Here is a 13,252-nt window from a genome sequence, read left to right as displayed (position 1 = left end):
TCGGGAGTCTGTTCCAGTGGATGAATCACTCGTATTGTTGTCTGGCCTTTTTGCGCAATGGAAGGGTTTGTTGTGTTCGGCTTTTTGAAGTGGGTTTGTTTTGTCTGAAAAGGGCAAGGTTTTCCCCCCTCGTGGGAAAAGACCCGTCTAATACTCGCTTCGCAGAATGCCCAGTGGCTAGTGCGGTCGAACAGCCTGTGGTTGATTTCCCCGCGCATTCCAGACACTTACTCACAAGGAGAGTCATCCCAGCCTGGTCTAACACAAACGCTAAGCGAAGCAGGAGTTAGGCTCTGGCAGTTTGCGAGGTGTTCTAAACGCTGATTCCTTTGATTTTTGCTTTCGTTGTCCCACTTCTTTCGCAGAACTGGCTTGATGCCATGTCTGGATTCCGCAGTTTACAGAATCACGCTGAATTGTTAATGCACAGATATATGACTTTAAGACAAGTTTTGTCAGCAGGACTGTCAGTGACCTACTGTGGTCCTCAGAGCTGCTCCCAGTCCCTCTTACTTGGCATATTTCATTAACCCATTTGAGTGAATTCACCCAGTATCTGCTCACAGCATTCTGTATTTGGATTTGGACATGTTTTAAAGAGTATGAAATTAATCTGGGTACATTTTTCAGTAGCTTTTAATATCTTAATTTTTCCTGTGATAGTTTTTTTTTCCAGCGATGTTTGACAAAGGCGAGCCTTTTCGCTGGTGTCTTGTTAAAGCAGGAGCCTTCTTTTTCCCCAGTACACCCACACAGGCACAGATCCTGACAACCGGTAGGAAACACAGTGTTCTTCGCAATGCGGAACAGTGCCTGTCCCTCCCCTGGCAGGAACAGGCAGAGAGAGGAGGCACCAGGGGAGGCCACGGAGTTGCTGATCTTTTTAAAAGTCTGACTCCTCTGAAAAGTAGGACAGACTGGCGCGCGTTGAGAGCCGGGCCCGCGAGTGACAGTGATTGGTGTTTACAGGGCCGGGCTCCGTGTTCCTTCGATCGCCGGCTGCTCTGCTTGCCAGCGAGAGAGACGGCAGACGGTGCATCAGGAGTGGCGTCGCGGTGCCTCCTGCCATTAAAACCTGAGAAGCTGGGGATTGTGATTAGGAGTTTCGGGACCGTTGAAACGGAGCATGGCCCTGGCATCTTTCCCTCACTTGCGTACAGGAATGGGTCATTATCACACTGTTAAAACCAGGCCTGCTTTCCCTCCGCTAACGCTTACGGAGAGAGCACCCGCCTTTTCCCATCTGATGTTTTCTTACGTCTGGTGCTGATAAAGGTTGAGAATGTGAGCAAGGCATCATGGGAAATGCCATAACCCGTGTGTTTGCCGCACACTGAATGGCATCCATTTTTTTTTTCCTGCGAGCAGTACACTTGACATTAATGCAAATAAATGCTTTCCTCCCGTGCTGTTTCAGTAAGGTCTCTTTGGGATGCTGGTGAGAACCGCCCTCAGCGGTTGGCTCCCCATCCCCTTGGCCGTACCATGGTGGAATGTTTGTTTTGAAAGGTTCACTTGCTGCTTAAATGGAGGGTGTCCAGTTACCCATGAATGCCCAGCGCAGGCAGAGCAGGCCACGGCTTGCAATGGTCACCGTGCCCGGCATTAGGAAACGTACAGGGGCCCCCGCTGCATTGTGGGACTGTTAATCACTCGCGCCAGGGATGTGTTATATATTACATGCTGTGACACCGCACTCCGCTGTGTTCTGTAATCCTAGTACCTCACTTCCAGCAGCCTGTTTGACAAGCCCGCTGGCTGGAATGCAAGCACCGTCGCTCTGTTGTGGGGTCCGGCCGCAGCGACGGCACTTAGAGCCGTGATGAGCCAGGAGACACCGCCCCGGAGATCGCCCAAACAACGCGGGAGCAGCCTCCCCGGCGGAGCCGCAGGGCCGCGTGGTGGATCAGCTGACAGCTGGAGAGATTGGTTAAACCCATCTCCCATCATGCCTCTCTCCTGCAGAGCCGTGCAGATGTTGGTCAGCCTGTCTCTAACAGGCTCATCCTTGCAGAGGTGCTAAAGCGGAGAGTAGTGCAGGCAGTGTGTGAATGGCAGGCAGGGGTGAGCGACGGGAGCGGACAGGGCTTTATGTAAGTGGCTCAGCGGGGGCGCAGCGGGGTCCTGGAGTGGCCATGCCTGGGACAGCGAGCGGGCAATGATTTAGAGCACACGTCCTCGGGTAAACTGCCAGCGAGCTGCGACAGAGCCCGCAAACGCTTCTCGGAAAACCTCCTCCCGTGCCAAAATCCACTTTATTGTCGAAAGAAAAAACAGAGAGAAAATGCAAAACTGCCACATGTTTCTGGCTGGTGCATTTTAAGAGCAGAGGGGAGAAAAGAATAGGATGTTCAGTCCTGAATTTGAATCGTTTGGAAATGGAGTTAGCGGTGGAGGAGAGGAGTGCGCGGTTGGCGGGACGCTGCCCCGACTCATCAGAGCCCTGAGCAGCTCAGGTGGTGGAAAGGGGCGCAGGTCTGGGCGCACACTTTAGGAAGAAATGCACAGCTGCAGGAGGAGGGGCAGTGCATAAGGAGGCCTCTCACACCGCCAGTGCGAATCTCTCCCTGCTCAGACTTTTCCTTGGAGCGTGGCTGTTTTCTTTCATCGTCGATCTCCTTGGAAGCGGCTTAAACGCTGGGCTCCCCACCCCATCCCAACCCCCAACCCCCTGAGAGTTTCTGATTTATTTAACTCGACAGACTCCAAACTCCAACATATTTTTAAAAAAAGTCCTTAAATGGTAATATTGTGCAGGACCTTTTTTTAGATGGCTTACTTCAATTCACTTTGTTTAATACATGAAAGTTACTCACATTAAGAGTCTTCGAACAAGAGTGACAACAAAGGAAAGCGTTGTAGTGGTTTGTTTACCTAAGTGTTTGTGAGCAGAACGGGGAAGCATTGGACTTTGATGGTGAATGAATTCATGCCTTTCGCGTACAGTTCATTCAGTATGTAGTTGTGCTTACTTCTGGGGAATCTGTGGCACTAATGGAACTGACTGACCAATGAGAGCAGAGCAGAGCCTCAGTTTGCTTTGGAAAGAGGGTTACTATGGAGGAAGTAGTGTGATCCATGAGCATGTATTGGTCCTGCTACTTAGGGAAATGGAGGAACAGCTGATTCATTATGCGTGTGTGCTTGGCAATCCCCTTTGTGTTACTTACACATCTTACATTTGCCGTATTATGCTGGTTACTGTATGCGGGCCACTTTGCTAACCAGTTCGTGCCATGTCTGAGGTACAGGGGAGGGACCCCGGCTTTGGAAACAGGGGAACCTGGCCCTCAGAATGTGCAGGGCAGAGGGACTAGACGCCCCCATCTTTGTGAGGGCCCTCTGTGTGGCCCTCTCTGTTAGCCTTAGAGTGTCCAGAGGCCTCCGAGTGGCGGTGTGCTGAGCGCCTCATCGATTTCCTACTCGGGTGAGTCGGGGGCTGTTTCCAGGTAGGTGCCCCGAGGCCATTCATTTTGAACTTAAACACCAGTTTGACCTTGACCGTTAACCTCTGAACTACAAGGCCAAACTAATAATCCTCTATTAAAGGCAACATGGCTGTAGCTCTCCCTTTCCTCTCCCTGTGCCAATCGTTCAGGAGCGAAACGAACGAACGAAGGGTCATTAAATTCCTTTGATCCCTGCGGATCGCTTTTTTTTCCGGCAAGAACCGGTTATGCAACGCCCCGGCGACACAGGCAAGCACATTGTGCACAGGAAATATTTCAAGCTGGAAGCAAGCAGCACATTTGCTTTTATGTAGCACCTCCTCTGGGAGGCCAGCGCTGCTTTTTCATGTCCTCCTCTCTGTAAAGTCCTTATCATCAAGAAAAGCCCATGCGCTTGTACCCAGCATCCCGCTCTCCCAGTGCCTGCTGGTACCAGGGCACTGACTTCTTTTTTCTTTCCCCCACACTTGAGATTGTTGCTGCTGATTTGGCTGCCACGCCTGTTATACAACTCTCCGGCAGAAACCGTCATGTTGGGTCTGTCGGATGAGCTCATATACCTGGGCAAAGGATAGCGCTTCGCGGCGCTGGAAAGTATGAGCGCATCTGGCCTTTGGAGGCCTCTCTGGTCAGATTAATATCCAGCTGTGTGGGTTTGAGAGTCAGGGGCCCTCCTTCTATATTCCCGCGTGTGAGAGAGAAGGGGTGGCATTTAGGAGTTCGGAGGCCAGCTCTGATGGCGCGATACGGTTCGTGGGAGAGTTGGCGCGGCCTGGTTTCCGTGGCGATGATGCACGCGTGGGCGTGCGCCCCGTGTTAGGGGGTCTGGTGAGCTGTGACCCCCACAGACATCTCCTCACAAGTCAGACGTGGTGACTTTAGATATGCGTGAGAATTGTGTCGGTGTAGATGTGCCACAGATGCAAGCTGTGAAGAGGGTCGATGTCCCCAGCTGCGCAGTGGAGCTGCGATAGACCCTATAGTATCACATCAGTTGTTGTAAGTGTTTCTCACTCATAGCTGCATAGGTGGTCTCCCAAAATGACAAACATCATTCTGCAAAGTTGGTCCATTGTACAGCCAAATCGGTCATATCACAGCTTGCTCTGTCTCATGGATGATGCTTGTTACTGTATGCGATAGTGATCTGAAGGCAGCTCAATGGAGGAGTCAGTGCTGGGTGTCAGAGGTCACACGCTCTGGTGCCCCGTGTGGGTGATCTGACAGCTCCACTCAGACCACATCGCCCCCACTGCCTGGCTGGGAGGCCTCTTGAGAAGCCAAAAGATAAGAGAAAATCACACCATCTCACACGGCATAGCTCTGCCTACAGGTCCATTGGGTAACGTGAGGATGACCACATCTTTTCCCCCCCTCACAGTGTTATTTTTGTTCTGCGATTTGCAACCAAATCCGCTGTGTCATTTCCCGAAAAGATACTGGGAGTCAGCAGGCCTCTGCAGGAGCCTGAGCGAAATGAAGCGTTTTGTTCCTGGCACACTTACACCGCCTTGCTCTGTGCTGCATTGCATTACTGCAGAGAGGCCGTAAAGTCGATAAGTGGAATCCACACTCCCCAATTAACCGCACAATATGACGTGTCCTCTCATTAAATTACTGAGAAATGAGAAAGAGGTACACGCACGCATCCGTAAGTGTCCTTAAAGCTAGCAGCAGCGTCCTGCAGAATTATCTGTCGGACCTCAGAGCTGCCCGTCACTTTTGACGGCCTAGTCCCCTTTGTTTGGAACCTGGCAAGGCTTCAAAGGCGTGTTTAAACAATTACACGCTCCCTGTTGCCGCAGGGGACCTCGAACCCGGGAGGGGGCTGGAAATGAAAAGTAATGGGGTTAATAGGTCCCCTCATCTATCACACCCCTGCTTCCCATCAGCCCCCGCTGTAATCTGTCACATCACCCCGCCCCGAGCCCTCCCCAGGGCCCACGAAAACAAAGCGGGGCTTTCCCGCCGAGACAGAGAACGGGGGCGAGCGCGGGACTTTAGGGGTGCGCTCTGTCCCCCCTGCCCGGGAGCAGACGGTTTAATTGGGCGTGCTCCTACCATGTAAATGATAGCAATTACTCTACCCTAATCGCATCCTCGCCTGTGTACACTCCGTCGTTCCCCCCTGAGGTTTGTCTGTCGTGCCTCTCTGTGATGGGGAAAAAACAGGAACACAGAACATGTGTATGTCCTGCATGTTGGCACATTCACAAAGCGCTGGTTTCCGCGGTGGAGCGTAACCAAGGGTAGTGACGGCGTTTCAGATCCGTTCCTCACAAGATGTACAGCAGCCCCTCACCTCTTGGCTTATTAAACACATTTGTTCTCATAAAGAACGCCACGCTGGCTGCCAGAATAATTTCATCTTGTGCCCTGTTTATTAAAGATGGGCGTCCGACCTTGAGGACCGGAGACAAATGGAAATAAATGCTTACCCATAATGGGTAAAGGAAGACGGCGTATTTGAAGAATGAGCGGGATTTAGGTACATGACAAGGATTATGCTGTAGAATGTCATGCTAAACTGCACTTCTCAAATCTCTCTCAGGTGATGGATTACAGGGAGGTACTGAAGTGTATCCCTTCATTTTCAAACAAAGGAACCCTCATTCACAGATATATTTTAAATGTTTGAAAGGGACTGTAATACCATTATTAAATCTTGTAACGAGTTCCAAAAATTTGAAAGGAAGTGACCTAAGTCGTTTATGAAACCGAAGCACTGAGAGAAGTCGGGGAGGAACACTGGAAAATCCTTTGACAGGGAATGGAAATCGTATATGCGCTAATGGACTTGGCGGCTCTTTTGCGTCCTGCTTCTTGCAGAAGATCAAACCGGCTGAAGTCACAGCTGAGCGGGGTTCTCTCCGCAGATCTGTTAAAGGCGGTGTTTCACTTGAAGGAAGACAATGGGGATTGTTGCGCTCTGCTCCGTGGCCCCGCCGCTCTGTGTATGAGGAGATTGAAGTGGTTTCCAGACCAAAAAAACCCAGCAGGATGATAACTGTATGTCAGCCGCCTCGCCCGTTGTTAACAGACAAATGATGTTGAGCAGAGACTACATTGATGTTTCCTTTTAGTAAAGAATCTGGGACGGCTCAAGGACAGGCATCGGGGCCTATGCACTGTAACACCTCACAGCTGTTGGTTAAGTCAGGACAGAGAAGCATTGAGGAGAGGTTAGCTGGGTCTAAAAACACTCAGTCGCAGTTCCATTTCAGTCATTCACAGAAAGCAGCATACTTAAAACCCTGAAATGATGCGCAGGTCTGTACATACCGTGCGAGATTACCGGGTGTCGGGGGTAATTACATCATATGAAGGTTGCATAATGAGGCAGGGAAGTGTAAGCGATTTACAGCAGATGTGGCCGTCCTTTATTAACACACAGCGCAGCAGTGAAAGGCCCTCTGCAGATGGTGTCCGGGCAAACGCTGTGATTTTTACCTCCTGACGGAAGAAATTCACCCAGACAAAGGAATGTGTTCAGCCCCCGGGAGCTGTCATTAAAGCAGCCTGTTATTTTACAAGAATCACAACACAGAAACCAGTGTCAGCACATCTTAGCTTACCGCATGGAGAGTGTTCCTGTAAGGGGATGTGGACTATGTGAGCAAATAATGCATTTAAAATAAATTTTATTTGCTCTTATCGCTGGCAGAGTCACGCCACGACCTGTGCGCCGGGGCTAGAACGCTCCTCTGACTCCAGGTAAATCACCTGTCAGCTGTTCTGTTTCAGTCCGAACCGCAGGAGCAAAACACCCAGCCTGCTGTGGGAGAGAACAAAGGAACAAAGGAACAGAGATGTCAGTCTGAGGGCCGCTGCACCAGTCATACATACAAACCCCCCCCCCCTCGCCCCCCACCACCCTGCCCTGCATCAGCGGAGGTACCGTAGCTGTCGGCCTACATCCCAGCGGTGGGGGGGGGGGGGATGTGGGGTATGCCCCCCCAACCCCCCGTCCCCGTCCCACTGCTCTCCTCTGTCAGTAATCTAACCCAGACCTGGGCCGCGTGGGGCGCGAGGCGGAGGGGAGCATGCGCGGGCTCAGCGCTGTCAGTGCTGAGCCAGAGGTAAACCCTCCGACCCCACACCGGCTTCACCATCTCACCATATCTGTTCTATCTGCTCATCTCATCAGGTCTTCTACAGCCCGGCGTCGTTTGGCCCTCTCCTTTGTCCTAAAGTAACCACATACTATTGTGCTGTACACGTATTTAAAAAAATCTGTCTTTTTTCCTATTATGGAAAGACAAAGGAAACTACTTTATTTTTCATCTCTGAAGTGCCAGTTTGGCAGATGCAGATGGGACTGATCGGCGTGGTCCTAAGAAAGGCCTGCCCCAAGTGCGAGGGGCGGGAGAGAGCCCCGTGGCCGCGTTTGGGATCCAGGGAAGGTGAATTCCTGAGATGGCTCATTCCGAGGCACACGAGGAGCCGGAGAGGCTGCCAGCGACAGAGAGAGGCCAGGCATTCCTCTCTTTCCAAACCGTGGAATTTATTGATCGCAGATGATAACAGGGAAAAAAAAACCCCTCCCTTTAAACCCCATTTCAGAGCGCTGGTCTCCTCAGAGTGGCCCACCACAAATTTCATTTCATGCCCCAATTCCGCGTGCAGTTGCCACAGCTCGGTCGTCAATAATCATTTTCATACGCTGCTGACACTGTGAAATCCTTTGTGTGGAGACCTTCCCTCCAAGCTTAAGTCTTTTTGCCCACACGTCTCCTGGGCTTCTGAGATCAAAGCTGGGGGGGAGAACGGCGCGGTGATCTGACACGTGGGGATCCCTCCCGGGCCTTAGTCGGCACGTTCGGGAACGGATCTGGCTTCTGGCGTGCGGACACGCAGACACGTGCAGTAGCCTTCGGCACAAAGTGCAGGGAAAGTATCGCTCATTCTGGCCGCTCGGCCTGGCTGGGACCTAGGTGTGACCAGGTTTGTCCCCGTGGTGTGTATCACCGCATGGGGAGTTTGGGGGTGGGGGCCTTTGTGGTACAGAATAACGAGTCGATGATCCCCCCCTCAAACAGCCAATGCGCTCCTGCCAGATCTGCAGCTCAGAAAGAGTACACCGTCCCTTGGGCCCGCTGCTATTAGCTCGCTGGATGAAATATCAGATTTCTGATGAAAAAGAAGTCCAGGCTGTTGTTTCTTTTTTTTCCCCTCGCGGTTTTCTTTTTCTTTGTCCGTGCAGGCCCCAGAGCGGGACGAGTCCTCTCCGTGCTGTTGTTGGCAGCAAGCTCATCCATATTTTTGTAACGGCACCAGGAATACACGGTGTCCTAGCTCAGGCCTGGACTTTGATGTGTGTAGGGGAGTGTGGGTTGACCCCTCAATAGGGACCTCTGATAAATATCCACTCAGCTGACGTCAAAACAAGAGTGTTTGTCTTTTGAACACAGCAGCCAGGGCATTCAGTTTACCCACGAGAAAATGCTGAAAGCGGTATCTCTCCTTTTCTACGTGAGATTCCGTTTAATGGTTTCTTCCATTGTTTTCATGTTTAGACAACTACAGCTTTGATATGCTGTACCAGAGACAGATTCCAGTTTTTAACGAGTCTTCATCTGAGAGGTGCATGATGGGCACACTTTGATAGTACATTTTTTGTAGATGTTATTTTTACTGCTAATAACTCAAGTGAATGTTTTCTTTTTTTTGCTATGAATATCTGAAGTTACGTTATTCTTGTGGGTGTAGTGTTTCTGTTGGTAGCAGTTAGTTTTCACAGTTGTGAAGTGCAGAAGAGCCAGAGGTCGTTATGCTCCACTCCCTGGTTGTTCATGCCAAAGTTCCTGTACACTACAGAAAATGTGATTTCACACAGGCGTTTGGTTTTTCCCACCATGCCTTGCACAAAGCCTGGAGGAACGTCAGGTTCATGCGTGATGGCAGCGTCACAAACCCGTTTCGCTTATACGGGACGGATTGTGACATCAGGACCCCGCCCTCCCTCCGTCCTATTCTGGAAAAGGAATGGCACAATGGTGCTTTGCTGGGGAGCCCGAGAACAGCAGGCTTCTGGGAGATTGAGACATTGCGTCTGAGGGGGGCATTGTTCTCACTTCCTGGTGCTTACTCACCGAGCGCCTGCCAAACCACAGCCCTCAGCCCGCCGATCTCCCCGGCCTAAGATGGGTGCGCTGTAGCTTTCCTGGCTAATGCCCTCCTCTCCCACAGACTGCGTGCTTTCCGTCGGGAACAGCCCCCTTGTTTGTGGATTGGGTTCATAAGAAGATTCCACCACTGCCGGGGGTGATGGCATGCCTCTTCTCCCCAGCTTGCCTTCGATGCGTGGTGAATACTTCCTCTTTCAGAAAAAGCTGGCCTCATAAAAAGAAAAAAAAATTGCCCGGTGATTAAATTAAGAAGAGACACGTTGTGTGAGCTCAGCGCAAGAAGTTGCCAAGAGGTTTTTAGGCCCTTTGGTTTAGCTCTGCATGACTCCACAGTCAAGCGCCACCATTCAGGAACCAGCAAAAGCCAACACAAGAGACCGGTCAGCCGTTTTTGTTTTTTTTTTTTCTTTTTGGTTATGAAAACAAGGTGCAGTTGGCACTGATCGCTGCAGTCACAGGGTTTGAACGTCACAGTAACATGTCAATCTCTGTCGTAAGGGTAGTCATTTGAAGGCAGCAGTAATGAGTCGCACACTGGCACAATGGTAGAGCCGCACCTTGTTCCCTAGCTGTGACGTTTGTTAGACGCTGTTATCCCCTGGAAGAACAGGACTAGCATACCCTGTCACGCCTGTTTAGCATGATTGGGAAAGGAATGGGAGGTTGACTTGTGTGAACTAATGGTTATTTTCTTTTTATTCCCCGCAGCATCCTGATACACATTCTGATGCCTGTGTGCATTCAAGTGCAAAGATTTTGTAATGTTATCCAACCCTGTGATTGAAAGCACCTTTACAGCCCCCTAGCATTAGGTTAATCCGGCTCTGTGGAGTCTCACCTGGAGTGCTGCTCTGCCACGTACAGGATACCAGACGTCAATCTGCATCGTTTACCCTATCAGTTTTTCACAAGCAGTTCATTTTCATTTGCCTGATGAAATAGAGCTGGACCCCGAGTGATAAAATAACGCCTGGGCCCATTTGATCAGCTGCTTCTGAAGAGCTTCCGTTGAGTGGCAGACAGCAGCACAGAAAGGCTACACGTCTGGTATTCACCGAGGTTGAGGGATGCACCCTAAGCCTTTTGTGTCAAACTTCTCGCGCGGTAAACGTTTCGTCGAAATGTCAGAAGGAAAACAACACGGGAGCGTGAGACGTGGGCGTCGAAAATGCCAGCGGAACCTTTTCCTTTCACCTTTAAAGACTGTTCCCTTCAGCATCTGACGGAATGCATTCAGTGTGACTTATTTCCCCGCGCCGTAGATAAACTCCACTCAAAGATGGTGGCATGCTAACGAGTCCATTACCATATTGATGAGGAGTGTCACAGCTTCTGACCTCTGCTGCTGCTCTTGCACTGATGTCATGAGTTGCCCTGTGACTTCAGCTCTGCCCCCTCATTCCCCCCCTGAGTGAGGGACCTGCCTTTTCCTCTTTCCGGACGTACCTTTGCCCTGTCCCCTGGGGCGGAGGATTAGCATGTCAAATCTGCATTTGTTTACGTGTCTGATGCCCCCAAACGGCCTTTGCCCCCGTACCCTCTGTGCTGTCAACAAGCGCACTGGTGTCACGGCGTCGTGCTCCGGCTTGTCCATTTGGGAAGGTCGCCGGGCGGACCGATGACAGATATCACCATTGTGCGGTCCATCTCCCCCCGCTCTGACAGCACCCTGGGATACAGGCGTCTGGGTCTGGGTGTGCAGCCGCACAGAGGCCCCGGCCGGAGGCTGTTGCCTTGTGCTGTAAATACCGGCCTGGGATTTCTGGGAAATGCGAAGCCTCCTTCCCGGCTGTCCACTCCCTTCCCAGACTCCGCCGCGTTCCCACCGCATGCCTCAGCGGGGAGAATCCCCCCCCCAATCAAGCCCTGCTGAGTCAGAGGACCCGGTGCAGGCCGGGTCTGAGTCACTGCATGGAGAGAGGTCACGTGTGGCGATTGTATCTACCAAAATACGTGTGCACCTCCTTTTAGTGAACATTTCGTAAAGAGTTACTGTTGCTGCTGTTCAGCATGTCCCCTGAACTGCGGCTCACACTAACGGCTGGGCAGAAGCAGGCAATAAACAGCATAATCGTCCAGCTCAGCAAACTAGTATTTTCAAACTAGTGTTGACTCACCTCATAAGTATTTTGAGTAATGGGAGTCTGATAGTCATTCATGTATGTGTTTATGCCTAGGCTGCTCACTGTAGAAACTCCTGGGGTTTCAGCGGAATTAAAACAGGAAGTGAAGGGCTACAAATAACTGCCGTGCCTCGGAGGGGCTACGTTGTGACCTCCCACCTCTGTTGTAAACACGGCCTACCTTCCCTAATTGAAGCAAGAGCTCTGGATGCATGGGTGGCAGCGGTCAGGGCTTTGAGAGGAGCTGAGCCCCAGGTCATGTGACACTTGCAGTAAACCAGTATGGGGCCGCCTCAGGCCCAGAGCGGGAATGGGTCGATCATTCTGTATCTTGAAGACTGAGCCACCTGAACCTAGCGATCCGGTTAAGCAGATCTACCCGCTGAGGTGGCAGAGGCGGAAATGCCAGAGCCAGGCAGTAATCTGCCTCGGTGCCACTCCCGCAGAGCCGTAACCTCCATTCGTACCGCATTCAATTTTCTCCTCTCTCCTGTTTCTTTCCCACAAAATTAGATTAAATGATCTTAATCTCAAAAAATTGAGTTTGACTGAAAGCATGTCAGCGTCGAATTAGACTGTTTGAATGTTTCATACAGCTTGTTGAGCTGCCTCTTAACCAGCACTAATGAGCAAGGTTCCGCAGGACGCTGCTGCTTTTGTGTATGTACACAGACTCATTTTGGACAAGCCAAATGATCCATACCGATTTCCCCCCAGCTATCCTGTCTTTAACCGGGTGATCCCGCTGACACGAAAAATCTGCTTTTCAAATGAGACCTAGTTTTCCTTCGGACAGAATACAAATTTGATGAATATTCCCACATTTATGAAAGAGTCCATTATAGAATACAAAGCGTAAGCACAATGCTATAATAGAGCAGCTTGTTTTATTTCACTTAAGCGGTCCAAATGCGGAAGAGCAGGGGACATCATGCTGATTTGAAGGGCTGTACAGTGATAATAAGAGTATTGGCTGGTACAGCTTATATTTTACATTCTCTCAGACTTTAGTGGCTGTCTGAACTTGACTAATAATTATGTTGTGCTTTCTCTGGGTATACACCTTGTCAAAACACACAGGCACACAAGGGGAGTTGCGTAACGGCACTTATTATGGGCTGCGCTTGAAGCTGATCTGCATAAACCCTCGCGTCCCCCCTCGCTTGTGTCTTCTTATGTAAGCCCCGGCGCTCTTTCAGCTCGCTGTTGACACCGTGTGCTTTGCGAAGTGAGAAGGCGGGCGGCTAGATTGCGGGGGAGATCGTGGGTGGCAGAGGCCGCGAGACAGAAACAGACCCATTCGCCGGCGACCGCCAGCCCCCCCCCAACCTCGACTCCCGACCCCCTTCCGGCGATTCGTCAGCGGAGAGCGTAGCCGTCGGTGGCCGGTGACTCAGAGGAGCGAATCGTCTCGATCTTCACCTGTGCTGTGCGGTGCTCTCTCCAGGGCAGACGATGATTCACACCAGATTCCCATCTGTAGAGCAGCCTTTGCACACGGGCGGTGTTTGCACTCATATACAAGGCCTCTAACGTTTCAAATGCTCACATA

The 13,252-nt window shown here is 51.1% G+C and overlaps 1 protein-coding gene across 4 annotated transcripts in view; it reads left to right on the top strand.

Annotated features, from left to right (window-relative positions):
* abr (ABR activator of RhoGEF and GTPase) overlaps nt 1-13,252 on the top strand; it is a 133,436-nt gene that overhangs the window by 88,955 nt on the left and 31,229 nt on the right. The gene's annotated exons all lie outside the window — the stretch shown is intronic.

The sequence above is a fragment of the Megalops cyprinoides genome, chromosome 3 (assembly GCF_013368585.1).
Source record: "Megalops cyprinoides isolate fMegCyp1 chromosome 3, fMegCyp1.pri, whole genome shotgun sequence".
NCBI classification, from domain to species: Eukaryota; Metazoa; Chordata; class Actinopteri; order Elopiformes; family Megalopidae; genus Megalops; species Megalops cyprinoides.
The sequence above is the reverse complement of the archived record's forward strand: the minus strand, read 5'-3'. Positions and strand labels throughout refer to the sequence as shown.